The sequence below is a fragment of the Schistocerca nitens genome, chromosome 6 (genome assembly GCF_023898315.1).
Source record: "Schistocerca nitens isolate TAMUIC-IGC-003100 chromosome 6, iqSchNite1.1, whole genome shotgun sequence".
Lineage (NCBI taxonomy): Eukaryota > Metazoa > Arthropoda > Insecta > Orthoptera > Acrididae > Schistocerca > Schistocerca nitens.
In genome coordinates, this window is record NC_064619.1 from 743,876,105 (window position 1) to 743,903,785 (window position 27,681).

At 43.7% G+C, this 27,681-nt stretch overlaps 1 protein-coding gene across 1 annotated transcript in view; it reads left to right on the top strand.

Annotated features, from left to right (window-relative positions):
• Nucleotides 1-2,798: 2,798 nt before the first annotated feature.
• LOC126263616 (zwei Ig domain protein zig-8-like) overlaps nucleotides 2,799-27,681 on the top strand; it is a gene marked incomplete at its 3' end in the record, with an annotated part of 499,015 nt that continues 474,132 nt past the window's right edge. Inside the window, exon 1 of the mRNA XM_049960703.1 lies at nucleotides 2,799-2,934. The remainder of the gene's footprint in view (nucleotides 2,935-27,681) is intronic.

The following is a 27,681-nucleotide window of genomic DNA, read 5'->3' on the forward strand; positions in this document are numbered from 1 at the left end:
ATGGGTATAGAGACAACCTCATGAATCCATGGACCCTCCACGTCACCAGGGAACTGTTCAACCTTGTGAAGGTTCTCTACTCGTGTGGGGCATGTGCCATTGGAGTGAAGTGGAACCCCTGATACTGTAAGGTGGCGTGGTCTCCTGACCTTCATTTCTTACATATTCCATCCTCACAATCGTATTCTGCATATCAAGACGCTTCATTCGAACCCAAACTCGATAAGGTAGAGTCAATTTTGTATGAATTCATGAAAGCGATATGCAAATCTAATAAGTAAATCGAAAGTGCACACTGAGGTTTAAAAAGTCGAGGCTGACATACACAACATGATGACCACAGGAATTTTCGTTCTAAACAGGGAACCAGCTCGCTGGGAGGCCCATCCCTTCAGAGGGGTGAGTCAACACACACCTACTTCGGCAGGAGTGACCGCCCAGAGAGAGGACAGCTTTTGCCAGAGCGAAGGGATAACGACCCTCGTGTTCGACTTAAAAGCAAATTCTGCTACATTGTGTGGGAGCGCCCAGAAGACGCATTTTTTGATGGACTGACTGCATAGTTACAGAGTTCTCACAGGAAGACAGTATACGCCTAATGGAGATGCTACATTTTTCCACATTGGTCGACTTAAACGAATCGTCATTCTCCCATTTAAAAGAGCAATGCTGATTAGCGGAATATTTCCGATGCAAGGAGCCAGAGGGAAGATAGCGAATGATATAGCCTTGCAATTTTTCCGGAAAAAGGGGCCATTCCGTTGTTGCTCTTGGAGCAGGAACACGTAACGAGAGCAAGTGTGCTTGCACGTGTATGCAAAGGGCGAGGAACAAAGCCTCTCCTCAGTACTTCACTGGGAGAGCACCTCTGTCGTTAGCGAATCAGAGTGATGCTCTATATTGAGTTGCTCACAATTAAGCGTTGTTCACTGTGTTGGCTGCCACACTTATTGTGCGTTGTGAACACGGAGAGGGAATTGATTAAATGCCAGAGAGTGAATACTGAGTGGCATTGTAGTGGACTGGTTATCTGACCGGTGTACCACGCCACTAGTTAAAGGCCAGATAGGACTCCTTGACTTCATCAAGGTGTAGGGAGAGTTTGATTGGGGAAGGTCAATCCAGACAGAAAAAGATAGTTGTGTTATTTGTGAGCAGCGAGCGATGAAGGCAGCAGTCATTGCAGCTCATGGTACTGTGTGCTACAGCATATGCGAGCCCCATCTTTCCTCCATAACAGTACACTCCATTACATTTCTCACCCAACAGCCTTGACTGTACCTAGAAACGTTATTCAAGTTATGTAGGCACAGCTCTCAGCCATTCTGCCAAGTAAATAACATTCTTACAGAAAAGGGAGAAAAGAACCTTTCCATACTTTGTAAAATAATAGCATTCCTATCCATAATAGACAATCTATTGTTGTGAAAAGAACCCGGAAATTTATTAATTTATAAGAGAAAGTTTCACTTGATTTCTCAGAATTTTTTGCAATAAATAATATTTTTCGTTCGTTTAATGTTTTTCTTACACCAACTGTCAATACTCCAGTACCCAAGTATTCCACTAGTTACGTAAGAATATAGAATATTATTGTGTCTTTTCCTTACAGTAGACTACTCCAGAAGATATTTGTTGCTGAATGTTTTTCAAGCAGTTCTTGTTGGTACATTAGGAACGTCTGTCTGACTTCTGTAGTAGTGTGAGGGGGAAATTGTTTCTTGCAGGAGCCAAAGGGTACTTGCCGGATCAGTCCATTGCACAAATTGACAAAATAAAACCCACACACTCACAATATGTCTAGATACGACACTGACAGGTGACACGTACGTAAGCATCCTGTCTGATCACCTGCATCCATTCGTGTCTATTCTGCTTCCCGATTGACTTGGGCTATTCCAGCAGCACAGTTCTACAATCCAAACGTCCAGAATTGCTTCAGAGTGGTTCGAGGAACACTCTGCTGCGTTTAAACACTTCCACTGGTCACCGAACTCCAGAGATGAACATTATTCCACATATCTAAAATGACTTGCCACGTGGTGTTCAAAAGAGATCTCCACCCCCTCGTACTTTTACGTATTTACGGACAGATCTGCAAGATTCGTGTCGTCACTTCCCTACAGCACTACTTCAAACATTAGACGAGCCCATGCCATGTCCTGATACGACACTTCTGCGTGCTTGACGGGACCCTGTAGGATATTAAGCAAGTGTACCAGTTTCCTTGATTCTTCAGTGTATAGCCTAAGAAGCACAAACGCGAATTTATAGTGGCTCCTGTTTTTCACTGCAAAGCTTATGAATTTCTTTCAGTAGTTTAGCTAATACCGAAACATCGTAATAAAAGTTATCATTAACGAAATGATAGGCAGTTCATCACGGAACTGACGAATTAAAGTGTAAGGCCGCAGATCGGCCGGCTTGCTATTCACGCAATCGGGCAAGCTCGGCAGGTCCCTCTTCGAGTAGGCCTGACATAGCCACCGTCACCTGCCAACGTGCTCGGCACACGCAGGCGCCTACGTTTGCTTCCACTCGCTCCGCACCGCACTACGGCGGTCAGTTCCGCGCTGGAGAGACGTGCCCGGCTCCTCCGGCAGCGCCCGCCGCCGACCGCCCCCGCCGCTCCCGACCTCGGCCGCGGCCAGACGTCGCGGGCCGGCCGGCGGTCCCTCGCGCCGGCGCATGCGCAGTGCGCGCCGCCCGCCGCGGCTCCGCCCGGCCGCGCCGGCCGCCGCCGCCCGCAGTCTCGGCCCGCCTCTGCCGCCGCCTCCGCCGCTGCCCGCTTCTGACGACGCACAGTGCCCGCTCCGCCTCGCCAGCTGCACGCCTCCGCCACGCGTCACATCTCGTCCGCGCCGGGCCGGCCGGCATGGCTCGCTGGGTGCGCCCCATCGGCGGCTGATGTCGGCATGGACTACGGCCGTGGCGGTAAGCGAGCCTCAGCCACACGAGTACAACATTTGTCCGCGCTGGCGGGAGATTTGTCGTGTCCGATACTGATACGGCCGTCGCTATCTTCCACAAGTTCCAGAGATTTTTTTATACGCTCCCGAACGACCTCTGTTCCCCGTAAGACTGTTGTAACTTTGACGGTTACCTTTCACTGAATTTACATGCGATTTCAGACGACTTGTCCATTCAGTGCTGAAACACCTATCGTGGCTGAGAACGACATAACAGTCGTTGTCTTGTTCCTCTGCACACACTGTAAGCGTGCTAATAAAAGTTTTTCCACTAACCGTTGCTGATGAACTACATGTACTCACAAAGTCGTTCATCTTTCACCTGAAGCCTGTATGAGATAAGTATTGGCAGTACGAAGAAAGTCGTGGTGAGTTCGAAATGCCTTAGGGCCAGGATTGATACAACGATAAGCAGTTATTGCGATATGCTCCAATTGGCAAGGCGACGGCCCACTGAGGTATGAGTTGCGCAAACCCTCTCTGTCCGTACTTATCGAACCTGAGAGTGTCTGTTCACGATTGGAAATACGTATTTCCGGTTTTATCCAAACAGCGTCATCACCTTAACTCTACGCTCATGTCAGTGGTGGTAAATTTACGATTTTCTTATTTACTTAGCGTTTTCGCCTCTGTGGTCACTTCGTTTTGATTGTGATTCATACAGATACTCCGTTTCTCGATTCAGTACTAGTGCCTAGTTGTGATGGAGACATAATCAAAAAATTAACCCTTTTGGGTGCTCCATTTCTTTCCGTTAATTTACTTTGCACTTTTAAAATTTTCTGCATCACCTCCACCTGACACTGACAGAAGTTGAGTAAGTTCGATTGCTGTTGTTTGTTGTCGTCTTCAGTCCTGGGACTGGTTTGATGCAGCTCTCCATGCTACTCTATCCTGTGCAAGCTTCTTCATCTCCCAGTACTTACTGGAACCTACACCCTTCTGAATCTGCTTAGTGTATTCATCTCTTGGTCTCCCTCTACGATTTTTACCCTCCACACTGCCCTCCAATGCTAAATTTGTGATCCCTTGATGCCTCAGAACATGTCCTACCAACCGGTCCCTTCTTCTTGTCAAGTTGTGCCACAAACTCCTCTTCTCCTCAATTCTACTCAATACCTCCTCATTTGTTATGTGATCTACCCATCTAATCTTCAGCATTCTTCTGTAGCACCAAATTTCAAAAGCTTCTATTCTGTTTTTGTCCAAACTATTTATCGTCCATGTTTCACTTCCATACATGGCTACACTCCATACAAATACTTTCAGAAACCACTTCCTGATACTTAAATCTATACTCGACGTTAACAAATTTCTCTTCTTCAGAAACGCTGTCTTTGACATTGCCAGTCTACATTTTACATCCTCTCTACTTCGACCATAATCAGTTATTTTGCTCCCCAAATAGCAAAACTCATTTACTACTTTAAGTGCCTCATTTTCTAATCTAATTCCCTCAGCATCACCCGACTTAATTCGACTACATTCCATTATCCTCGTTTTGCTTTTGTTGATGTTCATCTTATATCCTCCTTTCAGGTCACTGTCCATTCCGTTCAACTGCTCTTCCAAGTCCTTTCCTGTCTCTGATAGAATTACAATGTCATCGGCGAACCTCAACGTTTTATTTCTTCTCCATGGACTTTAATACCTACTCCGAATTTTTCTTTTGTTTCCTTTACTGCTTGCTCAATATACAGATTGAATAAGATCGGAGACAGGCTACAACCCTGTCTCACTCCCTTCCCAACCGCTGCTTCCCTTTTATGCCCCTCGACTCTTATAACTGCCATCAGGTTTCTGCTATAGACTGTATATTAACAAGAAACATGGCTCACGATGAAACGTAAGTCGTCGTTATATTTTATGTATTCATGTTCTGCCTCTCGAAAGCATTTGTATGGTATTCGTCAGTCATGTATTCAAAGCACACTCACGATCTTACACAGATACCCTTACACCAACATCAACACACACACAGAGGCAGAGGGAGACAAATACAAAACAAGACACACACAAACTCAAATGTATGCAGTTTTTATTACGACAAACGACGACATTGTTCCATGAATACATAGTTTCATATATAAGTACGTAGCGTTTTCTTTTCCATTTTGGTATTCCGGTTGCTACTGTTTTTTAATCGATTTTCAGTTTTTATTTGTAGTTCACTGTTGCTGTTTCAGTTTACACATTGTCATGTTGTTATTTGGATATAGCGAGTGGAACTATGGCACTAGAAAACGTAATGCCAAGTGGAGAAATCGGAATATTTTCGACATATTCTTGTGTTTGAGTTCAATAGAGGAGCGACAGCAGCGGAGGCAGCCAGAAACATTTCCGCCGTGTATGGCGACAATGTCACTGGACAGAGCACGGCAGGATACTGGTTTTCTCGTTTTAAAGGCGATCGTTTTGGCATTACTCTCCACGTCCAGGAAGACCTTCAGCGTTTGATGAAGATCGCTTACACGCGTAAATCCACAATGATTGACTTCACTGTACTGGAGAAATGTCAAATGTGATGAACTGTGGTCATTCCAACATCGTACGACATTTTCATGCGATGGCGAAAGTTCAAAAATCGGGTACCGCACGCTCTGAGCCGAAATCACAAAAGTCAACGGGTGGCCATACTTTCATCACTGCTTGCTCGTTACCAATTGGCTTGTTAACAATGCTAACCATTTGTTACTGGTGTCTCTGTGTGAACATTAGGAACAGATTTTCATGCCTGAGTCCAAACATAGCAGTAACTCTGTGTACAGATCGTACGAGCATATCGAGTAGGTTTACAGATGTACGAGTGGGTCGAGGACTTGTTAAGCTATGGAACAAAGTATGTTGTCCTCTAGGGCGAGTGTTCATCCGAGACAAGGGTATCGTCAGGTCAAGAGTGCCCCAGGGAAGTGTGGTAGGATCGCTATTATTCTCTATACACATAAATGATTTGGCGAACTGGGTGGGCAGCAATCTGCGGTTGTTTGCTGATGATGCTGAGGTGTGCGGTAGGGTTTCGACATTTAATGACTAGTATGATACTAGATGACTTACAAAAAATTTGTACGTCGCGTGATGATTGTGAGCTAGCTCTAAATGTAGAAAAAATTAAATTAACGCTGATGTGTACGAAGAAAAAAAAACAAATCAGTAATGTTCGGGTACAATGTTAGCGGTGTCCTGTTTGATACTGTTACGAAGTTTAAATATCTGGGCGTAACGTTGCAAAGCGATATGAAATTGAACGAGAGTGTGAGTTCTTTGGTAGGTAGGTTGGTTGGTTGCGTGGTTGTTTCGGAGGAGGGGGGCAAACAGCGAGGTGATCGGTCCAACAGCATTAGGGAATGATGGGGAAGGAAGTGTGCCGTGCCCTTTCAAAGGAACTATCCCGGCATTTGCCTTAAACGATTTAGGGAAATGACGCAAAATCTAAATCAGGATGGCCGGACGCGGGTTTGAACCGTCGTCCTCCCGAATGCGGGTCAACTGCGTCACCTCGCTCGGTGTTTTGCAGGGGAAGACGAATGGTCGACTTCGCTTTATTGGGAGAATTTCAGGAAAGTGTAGTTCACCTGTAAAAGAGATTGCTTTTGGGACGCTGGTGTATCCTATTCTTAAGTATTTATCGAGTGTTTGGGATCCATACCTGGTTGGATTAAATTAAGACACCGAAGCAATTGAGAGGCGAGCTGCTAGATTTGTTACTGGTAGGTTCGAACAATATGCAAGTGTTACAGAGGTATTTTGGGAACTGAAATGTGAATCCGTCTAGTAGAATAGCGACGGTGTGGTGTACTGCGAATTGCTTCCCTCAAGCTGTAGCCGTCGCTGCTGACCAGCAACGCTGCGTGAATTGGTGTACTCCACTGTAACCCCTGCCCTCTTTCTGACAAAACATGCTATACAAGAATTGAGTTGGAAGTCATTGTGCACCCACCTTCTTCACCTAATATTGCGCCCTCTGATTTTCACCTTTCCCGTTCTCTATCGAACAACCTTCAAGAAACTATCTTTCCAAATGAAAGTGCGCTCCGAATATGGCTCGACTAATTCTCCGCCTCGTAATTAGTAATTTCTACTGTCGCAGAATCGAAAAGGTACGAAGCGTTGGCAGACTGTTGTAAATAGTGAATGAGAATATATTATTGATGACAAAAGTCTCTTTTGTGTTCATTTAAATTATGAAGAAACGCTACAAACTCATGCACGAGCCCAATAATAAAAATACGAACCCGCCGCTCGAGGCAGGGTGTTCGCAGCGTCGGGATTGGCTGTCACTCGAGTGCCGGAACTGGGGATCTCCTCCCAGACATCCCCAGTTCGCGACCTCTTTCTGCCTTCCCGAATGGAAAGAAATCAATTTTGAGCTAAAATCTTATATTTATCTGCATCTGTACATACTGAACACCACACTATCAGTTTTCTTGTACGACACTTAATGTTTGACAAGAAAATATGAACGCAGTTCTATTTCTTATCGGCTCCTCTGTGGTGTAGAATAATTAGACCCGCACGAAGCTTTGCTGACTGTCATTCTGTGGCAAGGAAAATCGGCTGCAGAAGACGTTATCCCTTGTGTCTCCTACACGACAGACGGCACATTTTAATAGTCTTATTGTAGTTGGATAGCTGCCCTTCTGTCCTATCAGTTTCCGTTGTAGTCACAGAGCCTTTAACAAAGAGGACATCGCAAGTAAATTTTTTAGCTGTGATCGTTTGCACTGCAGTTACCGCAAATAAGAAATGCTTAGTATTCGATTAGAGCCTATGAATGATTCACACAGATATTGTATAAACTGTCTAGCGTAAAGCTAAATAAATTCAACTATTTTTGTCCCCTCAGGGGTTTTATCATTTTTACTGTTTTATACTGGGAATATTTTAACTAGTGGTTATTTTAACCAGCAGTTTAGTACATCAAAGTAATTTATTATTAATAGTTTCATATTATTGGCTGCCTCTGAAGTGTATATGCCAATTTGAGAACAAATATTAGTGAAATATTTCCTTTTTTCTTCAATAAATCCACTGAATGAGAGAGACAAACAGAGGTAACCCTAGACAGCAGCAGACAAAACAAGAACAAGAAATATTGGTACATATTATCTTGCCGACGTAGGCAATGAAAAATATGTATTTATGAATAAACGTCCGTCAGCTGTTACTGTCACTTAGCTATATGTGTCCCGAAAGCTTCGCTTTGGGCGTTTCTGGGTGTCAGTGGATGCTGGTGGTCGTGCCCTGGTGAAGCAGCCGCCCCTGAACTGTACCTGAGTCTGCCCCACTGCCGAGACCACGCTGACGCTCCTAAGTTGTCCGTAGCTCAGGGCGCTGCCGCACGCCTGTGCGATGGCGCTCCACTCGCACGTAGCTGGTTCCAAACCTGGTCGTGGATGTGTTTGGCCAGAAACGGTAGCAGAGATGATGGCGAAAACTTCCTCATCACCTGACCTTGCGCCAGTGGCCCGAGTCAAATTCCGAACATCGCTGCAGTGTGTCTTGGAATGAGGCCAGATGACACTGTCGGCGGTGATTCGGCCTGTGGGTGGTGACGCTAAGCCCGGCTGCGGCCGTGGTGCAGTTAGACACGAGTAGGACACGTACCGCCACCTAGGTTCACTCTCTCCCTTCCGTCATCATCGTGGAACGGAGAAGTTACCCCGCACACAACTATGGAGTCACCTACAACCAACAGAAACTTTTAAGACGTAACTCACAATTTCATCACATGATTCCTACATCTAGAGAATAGCGACGACTGTGTGTTGAGGATTTTCTTTCCTCTCCGATTAGGAGGCAGGACCTGTCCTTCGCGGCCTGAAGTGTCATACGACCCTTTCTTTCCTTTTCTCGGGGCCGGATGAAAATGAAACACACCCTCTCTGCCTCGCTACGATGGATGCCATCATCGTTCAGTTTACTCCTACCGGTACCTTCATTCTAACGCATTACGTTCTTCATTCGTGTGAAGCTCGTCTTTCTATTGATAGCGAATTCCAATGTAGAGTGTTTGGTCCACCTATGCGGATTACTTCGTAATGGCTACGTTGGTTGCACTCGCGCTTTTTGTGTGTGAAATCTTATGGGACTTAACTGCTAAGGTCATCAGTCCCTAAGCTTACACACTACTCAACCTAAATTATCCTAAGGATAAACACACACATCCATGCCCGCGGGAGGACTCGAACCTCCGCCGGGACCAGCCGCACAGTCCACGACTGTAGCGCCTAAGACCGCTCGGCTAATCCCGCACGGCACTCCCGCTTTTCCTTCGCCTAAGCGAGACATCAAAAGCTCAGACTGCACATGAAACTGAAGCCAGGTGGAAAGAGAAGCATTGTCTTCCGGCACTCGGTGGCTCACGAATCGCCACAGTCCTCCACCGTCCGCCACGTCGCTTTCACGTCCAGGTCTCTTCCTACAAAGAGCTCTGAATCCGTTGATATTGGAACGCTTATTAGAGATACAGCAGTGATTTGAATTCTATTGCTTTCAGGGTTTTTCTTCTGCCTTTGTGTCAAGAGGCAATGCTGCTCGAAAGGGGCAGCGGTTATTCTCCGCGTCTCCCGTACTCTGCGCGCGGTCTCTGGGCATTCGTTTACCGCACGTGACATGCACACGGTAGGCCATGTGGACGCAGTCAGTCCGACGTCCATATCTCAAGGAACACAAATGCGGATGTCGGTGATCCGAACCCACACACTAAACGAAAGTTCTGGACCAGTGTAATTTTTGTTTTACTTCCTAGAAGTGTGTTATTGATACTGTCGTATACTACAGGCGGCCAAATGAGGTGCCTTTGGTTCTTTCTAGTCGTATGTTCACGAGGGAATGTTTTTCCGTTAAGTTCTGCTAGTAATTCTTCATTTCGTTTTTCTGGACTCCGTTAATAGTTTGTGACTCTCTTCTGTACACACGTGACTGTTGATTCTGATATTACTCCGAAAAGAAGGATTCACATTTTAACACCCCGGTTCAGTTTACAGTGATAAAAGCCATAGAAAGAATAATTTAAAATTAAGAATAGAATTTTTAGAGGGGAAAATAGTGTGGAATCAGAGTTCGGTAATTGCAGATCAAAATTATAATATATCAGCAAGTAGTTTAACGTCTAAGTACAGCAAAGCCACGGAAGCCCCGTCATGGAGAAGGCAGTGACGTTAAACTCTTGTGATGAAAAACTTACAAAAAGGCCCGATCGTCATTATTGCAGACTTTTTTCCCTTGATTGTATCGTTAAAGGGCGGGGAACCCGTGTCAGTCAGCGAGACAATAATTAGATTGGACTTTATCGTGTTAAGATCCACGATAAATTGTTGGAATATTACGGAGATTAAAAGTGATGTAGTGTACGATCTTTAACTTTTGGTAGCAACGGAGTTTTAAGGGCATTTTAGGACTTAAGTGCTAGATTGGAACTTTGCGGACATATAGACGAAAGAAACTCAAATTATCTGCTGATACGAGTGAATTCAGAGGTAACGGTATTCAGATATTAACGTGTGGACTTTTGAAAGTGTCGTGTGCCGTTAGTTGCGAATCTGGACGAAGAGCGCATGCATATCGGCATTTGCGGACTATTTAGATTCCTCCAGGCTAGGAACCTTTTAAATAGACCATCATCCATCAATCTTAATCCTTGAATATAGAGTGAAAGTGAAATACAAGAGTGTTGTACTTATTTCACTTACCTAGTACTAATCAGTGAAGGTTTTACGGAACCAGAGCTATTCAGCAGTAAGTCAGCACCATCTAGCGGAAAGCGTAGGCATTAACTAACACTCTAACTGAAGTGAACATTTACGTGTTTTACGGACTGCTTAATATGAACTTTTGTGACCCTTTGACGTCCCCACTCCCTCCGAAAGGTGGCGCAGGCTATCATAAAAGGGGAGAGTTTTAGCCGGGCAAATTACTAAATAAAAGCGACATTTACAGGACTCGCAGTAATAGCAAAACACAAGGCCCGCACCTCATCGGAGAGTCGTCGCTGTCACGTCGGGAAGTAAAGCCGGAAAACCTACCGACGACACGTATCTACGAGCAGACGTCGACGTGGAGTACCTAAAAAGGGAACCACAAGAGAGTTGGGGATGCTTCAACATGCTTGTTCCTTACGGTGTGTGTTTGCCTTTATTCGGGACCTGTTTAAGGCCCAACTGACACAAGCGACCGCTTGTCTCACCAAGTGAGGGGGGTGCCCGGGGGGTAGGGGTGCAAAATTTGTATGCATCGAGGATCACAGTTACTAGCGAAAACTGGCGCGGTAGCAAGTGTACGGTAATAGAAGCAAAACTGCGCCGCGAACGCAGGTCCGCAAGTCAATCACATACGAAACGATGGAGCCCGTGCTGTTACCAGCCATCACTGACTTTAGTACTGGACATATTAGTCCTAGTCAGTTTCAACATATTTAAAATATAAACATTTCGATTACGTTTACATCTAATACCACTCAGATTTCACACAGGGCCAACGTTACATTTCTTACCTCTGTGGAGTGTGCTAGATAAATGTTGAGGCAGAGGTAAACTTTGCCGCCGAAATAAGATTACATCTTACGCGCCATTTTGATGCAACATAGACACGTCAGTGTGAAATTGAAAGTTTATTTTTGGTATTTCTAATACAATAAGTTGTAAATCACGGAAGTAAAGGTGTTTCGTTATTGATCTAAGAATTAACCTAAGTTTTATATTTTAATTGTTTCCATTCAGTTCAATGGATAGCACATTATTATTGAAACTAGAACAATACTATAGGTTTACTGCTCTCTGCTTTCACTAATAGCTTTTAAAGATTCAGGAATTACCGTAAATGGAAATGAATTTTTCCTTCTTTTTATACTCAACACTGCAGTAAGAGACGGAAATTTAATTCAATTTCAGAGGAATGTGTACGTATTACCCTGCTCGAACATAGGTTATTAAGATCGAACCAAGAGCCCACAGAAATCCAACTTATGTCGTAGGTAGAAGATGGTGGGGGGAGGGGGGGGGGGCATGAGAGCTAGATGATTTGTCGGTTCTAGGGAAAAAGGTTCTTGAGCTGGCTCTCCTTTTATTTCAGTTAGTGTACCACCTAAGTAAGAGAATTCACTTACTTCGCATTGTGGCGTTTGCTGCTACGTGACCGCGCGGTATGTACGGTAGGATGTAAGAATTTCTAAAGGACGACGGCATGTGTCATTGTTTTCATTTCCACTTCACATTTGTCTTTGCCATTAGCCATTCAGAGAGTTTCTTTACGGCGCTCCTCGTGTGACGTAAATTTTATTGGGCAATAGGCCAGTGGACTCAGAGGGGCTGGGATGACGGCTGGCAAGGGGATCGCGCATACTGGTCGTCACCGATTTCAGCCAGATTTATGGCATATGCCGATCAGCCAAAATATTATGACCACCTTTTTAACAGCGTGTTGTTCCACTTTTTAAACACAGTACAACAAAGATTCTGCCCAGAATGGATTCTACACGTCCGTCACAGGATTCCAGAGGTATTTTGGCACAATATGTCTACGCACAGATCAAGAAATTCCCGCAAATTACGAGATTGTGGCTTACGCGCACGCAGCTGGCACCCGATATGTGTTCCATTAGGTACAGATCATGCACATTTTCTGGCCAAGACATGAATGTGAGTTCACTATAATGCCCATGAAACCACTGTAGTACGATTCTGACTTTGGAACACGGATGGGCAAAGTATCTATTACGAACATTACGTATGTAGATTGTGGACAGTTGGGAATGTGGGTCTCACGGGAAGCGTGCAAGGGATAAGTCCCTGCAGTCGCGCTATTCGTCTGTGTCCTCGGTGGCTCAGATGGATAGAGCGTCTGCCACGTAAGCAGGAGATCCCGGGGTCGAGTCGCGGTCGGGGCACACATTTTCAGCTGTCCCCGTCATGGTATGTCAACAACACCTGTCGGAAGCTGAGGTTTCAATTAATTATCATTTACAAGGGTACTTGTACTGCTGGAACATGTCATAGCAGTAGAGGGGAAGCTTCAAGCGTGAAACGATGCAGGTGCCCGTAATCATGTTCACTTTGTTCACTGCCGTCGTTATGCCTTCCATTACCATCCCATAGGAGCTGAGTGCCCTCGCCGTCCTGCATTGTGACGCGGTGCATGTTTCACCTCGATGACGGCGTGTAAGAACCCAGCCGTCGACTTGATCTAACATGAAATGCGGTTCATTCAACAGGCGACACCATTCTATTGATCCGTGGTGACAACTCAATGATGCTGTGCCCACTGCAGTCATAACTGACGGTGTCACGCTGTCGATACAGGAATACGTAGGGTCGTGTGAGGGGGACCTCTATGTTCAATAACGGCCTTCAAACAGTGGGCTCCGAAACGCTTGTGCCTGCACCAGCGTTGCATTCTGTCACCAGGTGTGCCACGGGTACGCCTGTCCTACTTCACACACTAGGAAATCCTCCGAACTCTACGTTTTGTGATGAGACGTCGTCCAATATCACGCTGCCTACTCGTTACTTCAGCATCCTTCAAACCCTTTCCACAGGTGCTCTCGACAGTAGTACGCCAACAGGCGACCAGCTTCGCCGTTTCACAGATTCTCGTTTCCAGCTGAAGGGCCAGAACAATGTCTCCTTTATCAAAACAGCTTATATCAGTGATTTCCATATCTGTGGCCGTAACGTCGCTATAATCACAGCCCATTCGTCTCTCTTCCGATGAAATTCTTTTCTTATTGCGTCACGTGTCTCACCACCGCCACGACGCATTCAATCTCGAGGTGAGCACTGGTCATAATATTCTGGCCCATCAGTGTATGCTGTGCTTGGCCAGAAGCGAACACGACTGAAGCGGAAGTTCCAGATGCGCAGGCGTTTAGAAGTAAATAACGGGTCTGGCGAGCAGAAGTTACGTTAGCGTAGCTTTTCGGAAGCGGTTGGCGCATCGGAAAGAGCTGAGGAAGGTAATCCTAGAATCGTGGTTTTCGAGCCTTCTGCGGATATTTTATAATTTCATTTCTTACGTTACTCACAATGGAAATAAGCCTTAATAATGTTCAATATATAGTAGTTATTAACATTGTGTTAAAAAGCGTCCCTCGGGCTAGGGGCGTTGTTGTCCTTAGCGTAAGTTTATATTAAAAACGAAGAAATTCCTCCAGCTGTATTTAAGGTGTCGATTTTATTTTGGCAACTAGTTTCAAAGTTTTAATAACGTCATCTTCAGGCCGATACACTTGTTGACGTCAACTGCTTGCGGCAGATACTAGAAGTCCGTGGTGAGATATGGATATGGACAGCTGGAGGAATTTCTTCATTTTTAATATAAATTTATACCACGTGACGTCCCACTGTCCTCCATTTCAACTATGGATGTACCAGGATTAGCGTAAGTTAGTTTAAGTTCGATTAGGTAGTGTGTAACCCTAAGGACCGATGACCTCAGCAGTTTGGTCCCATAGGAACTTACCACAAAATTCCAAAAAAAATTTTAAAAAGCTGAAAAGGAGGACTCTGCAACTAACTTTCCAAGAAATAATTGTAATTAAACGGTACAGGACTTAGCACGCCCTGAGTTTACCAACCTTCTGGCTGCCCTGTGCAGCTATACGTGAACAGTAGGTTCCCGGTGGTTCAAGTGCGCTCAGTCCATAGGCCGTTGGGAGCAACGCTAGCTACGACTACGGACCTCGTTCGCTTGCTGCCTCTCGACTCCTTTTCATGCATTTAATGAAAATATTAACAAACATAACATGTCGAAGGCTATTTCGGTTTGTTCGCACTGTAAATAACGAAAAAGAAGAAAAGAGGTAAATATCAGCGGCGGTCTCGACCCAACGACTCTTAAGAATCCTACATCACTTCCGCTGCAGCAATGGCTTCGCGAAAACTACGCTATGAGTCGACCGTTTCGAAAGTCCATTACGTCCATGTAACAATAGTTTCCAGAAACGAGAAAAAACAGCCACTCAGTTGTTTTTTGGTTTTTACTGTTATTCTTAATTTGTTACAATTTTCTTTTATATTCTGGATTTATATTTCCCATAAATCACACGAAATTTTTTTATTTAAAATAAATATTGTATTTTGACGATAACGAATTTTGGAACTTTTATACGGACATAACTGTTCCTGGAAATGTTTGGTTTTAAAATGGTAGGAACAAATGAAAAATAACGTAGGCATACCGTAACATTTATTCCTGTTACAAAATTATTAGTGACCACCAGAAAAAATAACATAGTAGCTACCTACTCATTAATTGTTTTGAACAATTGCCGTCAACTTTGTATTAATATAGGACGTCACTGTAAGATCACTACTTTATTACATGAAATACTGACCTGCTCCTCAGACTCACCAGGTAGATGTCCGACATCAGATTCTTCATCCAGTTCAACTTCGGACTGCTGTTTGAAGATATTCATGTAGAATGAAAGTTCATTAATGTCCATCCAGCCTAGTCCATAGTGCTTATGTAAAAGAACTGTTACATATGTGAACTGTTACATCTGTGATTTTTTCTGATTTTACCATAACAGATTTACGTATCTCTGGTGGTTTTAGTGCCATCTAGGATTTACCCTTTTGCAGATACATTTACCACATCCTCTATCAGTGCCGTAGCTTTGTTCCCCGTGAACAGTGGTAGTGCTCTGATCTTTCTCTTTAATTCTACATCTGAATCTACATATACATGGGAACTCTGCAAACCACATTTAAGTGCCTGGCAGAGGGTTAATCGAACCACCTTCACAATTCTCTATTATTCAAATCTCGTAAAGCACGCAGAAAGAATGAACACCTACATCTTTCCGTACGAGCTCTGATTTCCCTTATTTTATCGTGGTGATCGTTTCCCCCTATGTAGGTTGGTGTCAACAAAATATTTTCGTATTCGGAGGAGAAAGTTGGTGACTGGAATTTCGTAAGAAGATACCGTCGCTACGAAAAACGCCTTTCTTTTAATGATTCCAGCCCAAATCCTGTATCATATCTGTGACACTCTGTCCCGTATTTCGCGATATTACAAAACGTGTTGCCTTTCTTTGAACTTTTTCGATGTACTCCGTCAGTCCTACCTGGTAAGGATCCCACACCGAGAAGCAGTATTCTAAAAGACGACGGACAAGCGTAGTGTAGGCAGTGTCCTTAGTAGGACTGTTACATTTTCTAAGTGTCCTGCCAATAAAACGCAGCCATTGTTTAGCCTTCCCCACAACATTTTCTACGTGTTCTTTCCAATTTTAGTTGTTCGTAACTGTAATATCTAGGCATTTAGTTGAATTTACGGCTTTTAGATTAGACTAATTTATCGTGTAACCGAAGTTCCTTTTATCACTCATGTTCATGACCTCACACTTTTCGTTATTTCGGGTCAACTGCCACTTTTACCACCATTCAGATATTTTTTATAAATCGTTTTGCAGTTTGTTTTGATGTTCTGGTGACTTAATTAGTCGATAAACGACAGCGTCATCTGCAAACCACCGAAGACGGCTGCTCAAATTGTCTCCCAAATCGTTAATATAGATAAGGAACAGCAAAGGGCGTACAACATTACCTTGAGGAACGCCTGAAATCACTTCTGTTTTACTCGATGACTTTCCGTCAGTTACTACGAACTGTGACCTCTGACGGGAAATCACGAATACAGTCACATAACTGAGACGATATTCCATAAGCACGCAATTTCACTACGAGCTGCTTGTGTGGTACAGTGTCAAAAGCCTTCCGGAAATCCAGGAATACGGAATCGATATGAAATCCATTGTCAATAGGACTCAGCACTTCATGTGAATAGAGAGCTAGTTGTGTTTCACAGGAACGGTGGTTTCTAAACCCATGTTGACTGTGTGTCAATAGACCGTTTCCTTCGAGGTAATTCATAATGTTCGAACACAATATATGTTCTAAAATCCTGCTGAATATCGACGTTAACGAAATGGGCTTGTAATTTAGTGGATTACTCCTATTACCTTTCTTGAATATTGGTGTGACTGTGCAACTTTGCAGTCTTTGGGTACGGATCTTTCGTCGAGCGAACGGTTGTATGTGATTGTTAAGTATGGAGCTAATGCATCAGCATAGTCGGAAAGGAACCTAATTGGTATACAGTCTGGACAAGAATATTTGCTTTTATTAAGTGATTTGAGTTGCTTCACTACTCCGAGGATATTTACTTCTACGTTACGCATGTTGGCAGCTTTTCTCGATTCGAATTCTGGAACATTTACTTCGTCTTCTTTTGTGAAGGTATTTCGGAAGGCTGTGTTTAGTAAATCTGCTTTCGCAACACTGTCTTCGATATTATCTCCATTGTTATCGCGCAGAGAAGGCTTGGATTGTTTCTTGCCGCTAGCATACTTCACATACAACCAGAATCTCTTTGGACTTTATAGCAGGTTTCGAGACAAAGTTTCGTTGTGGAAACTGTTAGAGGCGTCTCGCATTGAACTCCGCGCTAAGTTTCGAGCTTCCTTAAGGGATCGCCAATCTTGGGGATTTTGCGTCTGTTTAAATTTGGCATGATTGTTTCGTTGTTTTTGCAAAAGTGTTCTAACACGTTTTGTGTACCAAGGAGGGTGAGCTCTGTCGTTTGTTAATTTATTTGGTATAAATCTCAATTGCTGCCGATACTACTTCTTTGAATTTAAGCCATATCTGGTCTACACTTATATTATTAATTTGGAATGAGTGGAGATTGTCTCTCAGGAAGGCGTCAAGAGAGTTTTATCTGTTTTTTTTTTTTGAGTAGGTATATTTTTCGCTTATTTTTCGAGGATTTGGGGATTACAATATTCAATCTCGCTACGACAACCCTGTGTTCACTAATCCCTGTATCGGTTTTGATGCTCGTTATTAGCTCAGGATTATTTGTTGCTAACCCTCTTGTCGATGACTTTCAGTCAGCAACGTTTACATCCGATCCAAGTTTGCAGATATTTCCAAGTTTCAGATAATGTCATGATAGTCACTGGGGTTCAAGACAGTCCTTTTTCAACGTAATTCATTTTCAGTCCGGCCAACCAGTCTTTATTCTACAAAATCTATTTGCGCCAAAATCCAACTTGAGAGGTATACCAATACGAAAAATTTAAAATACAGAACGATAAACAAAATAAAGTTTCATTTACCTCACAAGGGAAATTAATATAGTATTTAAAATGTGTTCTAAATACGATTTGGCAAGTGTACTGAAATAACGGTTTTTATTAATGTATCTTTTCCTGAGCGTTAAATATTCACTGAAGATAACTGTTTTACGTCCTGTATTGTTGTCGAGATGTAACATCTAGTGGATATGTACATAACGCAGTCTGGAACTTGAGACGAACTTGGGAGTTAACGTGTAACAGCAATACTTGTATGGCTCGTGCCTCATGCGACACACTTCGTAAACGGAGTCTATTTCTGAACGCTTGGCCATCTGGAGCTTCCATTCCAGTCACTTTCGTTTCTGGCCAAGAATGGCATCTGCCACAAATCTAGACAAAATCAGTGGTGACGATTAGGCGCGATCCCCTTGTTAAACCGCAGCGCGGCCATCGAGATACATCTTTAGCCACATTTCTCTGAATTGCTTAAGGCGGCTGCCGGGATTCGAGATCCGTGTGTAGTGACGTCGCCGTCCCGACGGCACGCTGAGCTGCAGCCTGCGGCGCGGCGGCTGACCCCTTTGTCTTACTACCCGAGCCACGGAGGCCGCGGCTGCCCCAGACAGAGGCGCGTGTTGCGCCGTTAGCCTCTCGCCCTGCATCTGCGTTTACCTTCGGCAGCACTCAGACACCGGCAGCTGCCTAATGAAGCCCTCCGGCGAGTGCTGGAGGCCAGCGCCGCCCGCTGCCCGTCTGCTGGCCACGACCCTCGACAGGGTGGCTTCTCCACACCCTCCTCCCACCTCCTTCCGGGCTTCGTTTCTTTTTATTTTTTTGAGGCTTTCAGCTTAGCGTTGCGTTGCTGGTCGTCTTTATCAATCGATTCAGCATGTCTCTTACGAATGCTAACTTTAAGAGGAAAATCACCGTGCGTTTCGTGCCTACTGCATCTGGGGATATTGCTGTACATGTGCTAAGAGCTAAGGCTCACAGCTTCGAGTGCGCATATGGATCATAATATATATTTTTGAGAAAGTAAATTATTCATTAATCCATTCATTAATACACGTTAAGGGTGCGTAATTCATGGAATAGCGATATGCACATATACAAAAGGCGGTACTTTCGCGTACACGAGGTACAAAAGTCCAGTGCAATGGCGGAGCTGTCATTTTACTCCGATGGGATTATGGTCCCGCGACGGAAATTAACAGACTTTGAACACAGAATGGTACTTGGAGCATGGGAGAATGGGACATTCTATTTCGGAAATCGTTAGGGAATGGAGTATTCAGAGATCCAAATTGTCAGGGGTGTGCCGAGAATACCACTCGTCAGCATTACCTCTCACCACGGACAACGCAGTGTGCCGACGGTCTTCACTTAACGACCGACAGCTGCAGCGTTTGCGTAGAGTAGTCAGTGCTAACAGACAAATGGTTCAAATGGCTCTGAGCACTATCGGACTTAACTGCTATGGTCACCAGTCCCCTAGAACTACTTAAACCTAACTAACCTAAGGACAGCACACACATCCATGCCCGAGGCAGGATTCGACAGTAGCGGTCGCGCGGGTTGTAGTGCCTAGAACCGCTCGGCCACTCCGCCCGGCCTAACAGACAAGAAACATTGCGTGGAATAACAGCAGAAATTAATGTGGGACGTACAACGAATGTACGCGTACGAGACTGCCGCAGATTTTGACTTAATGGGCTACTGCAGCAGGCGGCGCCCACAGGTGCCCTTGCTAACACCACGACATCACCTGCAACACCTCTCCTGGACTCGTGACCGGATCGGTTGAATCTGAGACGACTGGAAAACCGTGGCCTGGTCAGATTAATCCCGATTTCGCTTGGTAGACCTGAAGGAGGGTTTAGAGTGTGGTCCAGACCTCACGAAGCAGGTTGTCAACAAGGGACTGTGCAAGCTGGCGGTGGCTGCTTAATGGTGTGGGCTGTGTTTACATGGAATGGACTGGCTCCTCTGGTTTAACTAAACTGATCGCTCACTGGAAATGGTTATGTTCGGCTATCTGGAGACCATTCATGGACTTCATGTTCCCAAAGAACCATAGAATTTTTTTTTTTGTTTTTTTGTTTGACAGTGCGCCGTGTCACCAGGCGACAATTGTTCGCGATTGGTTTAAGGAACTCTCTGCACATTTAGAGCGAATGGTATGGCCACCCATATCTACCGACATGAATCAAAAATGGCTCTGAGCACTATGGCACTTAACTTCTGAGGTCATCAGTCTCCTAGAACCCAGAACTACTTAAACCTAACTAACCTAAGGACATCACACACATCCATGCCCAAGGCAGGATTCGAACCTGAGACCGTAGCGCTCGCGCGGTTCCAGACTCTAGCGCCTAGAACCGCTGGGCCACCCAGGCCGGCCAACATGAATCCTATGGATCAATTCTAGGACATAACCCAGAGGTCATTTCGTGCACAGGGTACTGCACCGGCAACACTTCTGCAGGTATGGGTGCCTATAGAGACAGCATGGACTTGTGGGGTCCACGTCACGTCGAGCCGCTACACTACGCCTTGCAAAACGACGACCGCCGTGGAATTAAGAGGCAGGCCTACCCTATGACTTTTACCACCCCGCTGTAAGGTGATTGTAAAAGGACTTAATAACTTCAAGTACGTATACAATTTTATTGAGAGGACTTAGACACGATTTTAACGTGCCGTGTTGTGGCAAAGGTTTCTTTCATTTATTGTTGCACTACCGAACTTCACTGCTAGATACGTACGAAAGTTGAAAATGAGAATGTTAGACTTCAGAAAATGCGAATGTACTCCTTACGTGTTTTGGATGGAAAAAATAGTCAGCAACAATGTGTCACGTAACAAAACCTACCAGTTGCGATATAATCTTTCGGATCACCCCTGAAAATGCTGGTGTAGGATTTATCCTCCAATAGCCGTAAGCTTCTTATTATGTTCAAAATTGGAAGTTCGCCAATATTTACGCTCCTGCAGTTGCTAACAATATCTACCTATAGGTAGTTAGTACGGATGTAAGTTCTTATTTCCTTCAAAACAAGATTGCACATAGTATATATGAAAAGACCATACGCAATTAAGGAAGAAAGTAATAGAACTGTCAGAACCGTCATTATAATCATAAATATCGTTCAAGCGAAGCGAAACACCCATTTTGATGTCTACTGCTTGTGACTACATGTTCTTTCGGCCTGTATTAAACGAGTGGAGTGGCATCACAAACGTTTCCCGAGGTTGGGATAAAATGGAGAGCAGCTACAGCAGACGAAGACTGAGGGCGGAATGAACAGAACGACCAGACTGAACACAGTCAAAAAGAGTATCCAGGATAGTACTGAACTGTGTAATAGTTTAAAAATTCCATCGATCTGGAAGTCGATCTTTTATTGGCTACTCACTTTGTCATTACATTTTGCTAATATATTATTTGGTATAAGCAGCAGCTAATGAGGTATGCAGTATTAATTTATGTCTACGCGAGGGTAATCCCGTACTTATTACCGTAGTATGTGTTAAAATTTAGTTCCTGAAAATGTAGTAATTTTATTTAAGGACCCTTTCTTATTAGTATGGATGTCAACAGATTCAGAACAATCAACCGATCAAAAGAAAATCAACATATCCTATAGCCATAGCGTGTGTATGTCACTCTTTCGTAACAACCGAACCTTTAGTCCTGTCACGGAAAAGCCACATACAAAACTATCGTGCAGTGGAACATGCTAATGTTACCCTCTGAGAGGGTTTCGAACATTTGACCGCGCGTGTGTCTAATGGGCAAAGGTGTCGGACTGTAACCTTGAATTTGGTGAAATTAACAGGAAAACCAAATGGACTTTAACCTTAGGAGTCAATGAAAATAGTAAACTCATAAATGAATAAGAAAAATGAACCGTCACCAGCCCAATTAGGCACATTAGTTTGGAACTATATGTTTAAGAAAATTGAATATTGGTTATTGAAGCTACTTTCGTTGAGATTTCCCTTTGAAAATCAAACAGGATACAAACTGACACGGTGCAATTTGAACTGTGCGTAGCAGCAGTTACCGATAATGCACACCACAGTAAATTATAGGGAATAGATTTGACAGCTACATTCAGAAGCATGTCTTACTTGTTAGTCAAATACTGAAATGGTACTGCATGAAGTGCAGTAACTAAATTTGGACATGAGGGGCTTTTGTCTTAACTGACATGACGTAACAAATAAAGATGAATAATATCACAAATAAACAATGTTACACTCCTCTACACATATCCGTTTTCCTTGGCTACAGTACTAGTTCTTTTTTTTTTTTTTTTTTTTTTTTTTTGCTAATAAGTGGAGAATATGATGGGGACGCATAAACTAGTATAGTTTCACTAGTAAACGCTCTCTGATTATTACAGTAGAAAGTTAATCATTCACTTCACTTGGAGTAGTTCATAATTTACTTTGCAAGACAATAAAATACAACACTGGGCTTAATTAACTTCAAAAAATGGAACCATTCATGATAGTAATCAAAACCACACTACTTTTAAAATGAGCTTAACTTAGTTGCCTTATAAATGTCACAAGCTCAGAAATTTACCGTTGTTTGGCTGTAGCTGGCACCGAAAGTTTGGCCCAGTTGAAATCTTTAATAAACAATATATTTTAAACTCATTTAGTTTGGCATATTGTAATTACGTTACTGAAAAGAGGAAAAACACCTCTTTAATTTTGAAAGAAGTTTTTCTTCAAAACTAGCCTGTGGGCTTATACAATTCTCCCTGTGGTAGGATATACTAAATTATACAATTGCAATGACTTTTGATATCCATAATTTCTGAGGAAACTAATAAGCTCATTGCAAGCAGGGCAACGAACTGAGCGATCCAATAATAAAGTTTTGTTGGAGAATTTTGTTTCTACCATTTTCGTAATATGCGTACTATGTGCTTAATGCAGGAACTTTAACAACGGCAGTTAGACAAGAGAGGTGACGAAAATTGTATTTAGACCCTAATACATGAAATACGATTGCACAAAAAGTAGGATGGCGAGCCTCAACCATCTGTGTCACAAAGGAATCAACAATTTCGTAGTGAGTACCATAAGAAACCTCGTCCTCGTAGTAGAACTACAGATTTCTCCTGGCGTCAGAATTTCGATGGAACTGATTGTAGTATTCGTCATGAATTTCTAGCTCACCCAGGAGTTTCTGAGTCTGTCGTCGAGCGAGTGAGATAGAGATTTTTGTTCGGATTTCCGGGAAATTAACACGTCGTGTATAGCGAGATCTTAGAGTTTGTCAATTACGACCACGAAAAAGATTGCACCTGAAGCTATATAGACTAGTACTGCAGAAGTGAAGTCAGACATGGTGAGTACATTGTGACAATAAACTGACGCCAGACAGTACGTTTGTTGTATGACCAGTGGCAGTCACCTTCTACCAATGAGAAAAACTGGCAATATTTTGCTACAAGATGAGACCTCTATCACCTGTATAAGCCTTCTCAGTAAAGTTCTGTAAGTAAGTAAAGTTGTGAAGTCATTTAGAATAACCGTACATTATTGTGACAGTGAAAATCTTTGGAAGAGTGAAAAAACTCGAGGTCTACATGAACAAAGAAAAGGAGGTTTCAGAAACATAATCTCCTCGTCTTTTTCTGCCTCCTGCATCATTATTACAATAAAGTATGCAGGAGACGTTCGGTGGAGTGTTATAATGCATGAGTGAGTTGCTGTCATATTGAAATCCTCACTTTGTCCATGAGGAATTTGAGGATTCCACAGTATGAAGAGTATTGCTTATGGAAGGCAGTAATCTAAGATTTCTGTTACAGCTATAAAGCATCAACGTCTCAGAAACGTCCTTGGCCGTTACGACCACAGTGACTTTTAAGGGTTTGCGAGTAGAGCATACTACACCCTTCACATGAACCCAATTCAACTCTTCTCCAGTATTTAGTTCAAGGACTGATCAATATTCGCTCTGGTCTTATATTTCATTTGTGCTCATATAAATCGAAAGTAGCTTTCATAATTCCTTTCACGATGTACGTCGTCTTGAAATTAAAATCTTTTACTTAAATTCGTAATTCTCTTAGGTCCATTCGCTTGAATTAAGTCCTCAGACTGATTCTGATTAGTATACATAAAAATGGTTTAACTTTTCATCCTCACAGCAATATCAACTGTTAATATCTAAACACACTAGCTACTTTCCGGTGACAGTTTAAGGCTGGCATAGATTTTACTTACGCGAGGATTAATCGTTTGCTTTTGCAGCAGTTATAACATACGAGGAATATTTGACCAGTTTACCTGCATTTTACATTATTGTTACAGTTGTGGCAACGCTTAACAAAATCAAGTTGGATTTGTGAATGGACAAACTTTGCAGCTATGCGCTTGCGCTAAAACCTGCGCGTTATTGACGTGCCTGCATTCCCACCCACGATTGACGTATGTTTTTCCCTGGATCGTTTGCAGTCTGTTGTGACTGTCGACATAGTTTTTTTTACTCCCAACTGTCACTGCTTATTACTGACGCCGTCATTCAGGAGCAAACGTGTGCTCTACTTTTGGGGTACAGTTTACTTCGGTGTAACAGGAATGTTGTGTACAGCATAAGAGGTGAGAGCTTGCGTAAATGCCACAGCCAACATTGCGTTAAACGATATGTGCCCACTGTAGTGAAACCGATATTTGGTTAATACCGGTAGTTTACACAATAGCTACTTCAGCAAATCTACTCAGCTCGCTTACGTGTAAAAGTCAAACAAGTGTCAACGAAATCGGTTATTAAACTGTACGTTTCCAGTTTTTGCGTCATACATACGCTCCCCAGTATCCACATAAACACTACAGAGTGTGAAACTGCATGTACGTCCTGCAGCACGACTCTTGACATCTACAGTCACTCACTAGGGTTCAACAGTCCCCTCCGCTCGCATCGTGCAATATTGGCGAATGTGAACAGGAATAACACGGCACGAGAGGCTCTGAAATTGTGCTTCGGTATCCCCTGTGGCTACAAAACCCCGAAAACTTGTCTCACGTGCTGAACACATGACACAAATGTCAAAGAATGAAAAAGTACTATTTAGAAACGAGATACACACGAATGAAATACATAAGCTGTATTCAGTAGTACACTGATAGGGACACCATTAGACGTACCTTCTCTCTGCAGGCCTCTAATTTTCTTAGGTTTATTAAACGTCAGTGACAACTTTGAATTAGCACTGCTTACACTAAAGTGACAAAAGTCACGGGATACCTCGGGAAAGCTCGTCGGACCTCCTGTTGCCCGGCGTACTGCACCAATTCGAAGCAGCATCGACTCAACGAGTCGTTGGACGTCTCCTGCAGAAATACTGAGCTGTGCTGCTTCTGTAGCGGTCCATAATAGCGAAAGTGTTTCCGGTGCAAGATTTTGTTAGTCAACTGACCTCTCAATTACGTCCCGTAATTATTCGATGGGAATCGTGTCGGGCAATCTGGGTGGCCAAATCATTCACTAGAGGTGTTTAGAATGTTCTTGAAACCACTTGCGAACAACCATGGCCCGCTGACATAGCGCATTGTCATCCATAAAAATTCCATCGTTGTTTGGGGACATGATGTCCACGAATGGCTGCAAATGGCCTCCAGATACTCAATGATCGGTTCAGCTGAACCAGAGAACGCAATGAATTCTGTGTAAACACAGCCTACACCATTATGCCATTGTGGAGCCACCACCAGCTTGCACAGTGCCTTGTTGACAACCTGGTCCATGGCTTCTTGGGGCTGTGACTCACTCGAATCCTACCACAGCTCTTATCAACTGACCAGGTCACGGTTTTCCAATCGTGCAGGGTCCAATTGACATGATAACGCGCCCAGGAGAGGCGCTCCTTGCTGTCACCAAAGGCACTCGTGTCCGTTGTCTGCTTCCATAGTCCGTTAACGCCAAATTTCACCGGACTCACCTAACGCACACGTTCGTTGTGCGTCCCACGTTAATATCTGCGGTTATTTCGAGCCGTGTTGCCTGTCTGTTGACATTGACAACTGTACGCAAAACCTGCTGCTCTCGTTAGTCAAGGCCACTGCGTTGTTCGAGGTGAGAGACAGTGCATGTTCTACGCACAAGGCATACTCTTGGCACTGCAGATCTCGGAATACTGAATTCCCTAACGATTTCTGAAATGGAATGTCCAATGCGTCTGTCTCCAACTACCATTCCGCGTTCAGCGACTGCTACTTCCCATCGTGTGACCACAATCATGTCGGAAACCTTTTCACATGAAATGTAAGCTCCGCCAATGCATTCCCCTCTTACGTGTATACTTCCGCTATTAGTGTATGTGCGAGGGTTTTGTTACCTCATTGTAATGTCAATATGCTTAATCCCATATGTCGCTTTTGACTTCAGCGTGCGTCAGTAATATTACAATCACCTTGAAAGGTACAAGTTAAACTCCATCGTTGATTTATGATGCACGAACGCTGCACACAATGTTCATCTTTGCGTTGTGTGTAAACACAGGTAAATTGAAGGAGGGACACGGTGGACAACGGTGCAGTTCGAAAAAATAATTAAGCTGTACCCTAGCTATTTACATAATCAAAATCGCGTTTACAGCAACGTTTACAGCAAGGCGCTTTTGCCGTTTTGATTTTTTTCTTACACTCTAAAGAGTTCAGTATGATTGTAGATTCATCACGAGCCCCTGCCCACGGCACTCTATTTCCGAATAGGTCGCAGCTGTACAACTGGCCGTTATTCGTACTTAATACAACGTGTGTTTCTCTCTCTCTCTCTCTCTGTGTGTGTGTGTGCGTGTGTGTGCGCGTGCGCGTCTGTGTGGTGTCTGTCGACTCGTGAGGACCATTGCAGCCATACAGATGGCGCCGTATCTCCAAGATTTTACGCTAATTCAAAAATGGCTCTGAGCACTATGGGACTTAACTTCTGTGGTCATCAGTCCCCTAGAACTTAGAACTACTTAAACCTAACTAACCTAAAGACATCACACACATCCATGCCCGAGGCAGGATTCGAACCTGCGACCGTAGCGGTCACGCGGTTCCAGACTGAAGCGCCTTTACGCTAATTCGCTTGTTTGCTCAGTGTATAGTGTGTACCGTGGTCCGTTCAGATAATCGAGCTCACTAGATACACGCCTATAACATAGAGGTGACTTCCAGGGGTGGGTGTGGTAGGTTACAGTGTTTAAAAGCGGAACGTAAGAAATAAAGTGTTGTTTCACATGACGAGCAAACTCCCAAAAAAGAGGGCTTGTGCGTTACTATTACAGTACTTCGACTAAAACGTATTAATCTGCATAATGAAGTTTCTCTTTACCTTATATATATATTGTTGTGTTCTGATTCCTTATTCCAATTGAGTACTTCGGCGTCCAGTTTGTGAATTACAATTTTATCTGCTTCGTGGTATCAACGACAAATTCATTCTGATAATGCACATTTTTGCTAACACACACACACACACACACACACATATACACAGTACTTAGATGCAAAACATTCTGTATGTTTGTGTGTGTGTGTGTGTGTTAGTTTGTAACCACGCAAAGCGTGTATTGTCAGTATGAATTTGTCTTGGATACTATGAGGCAGTTCAATCAC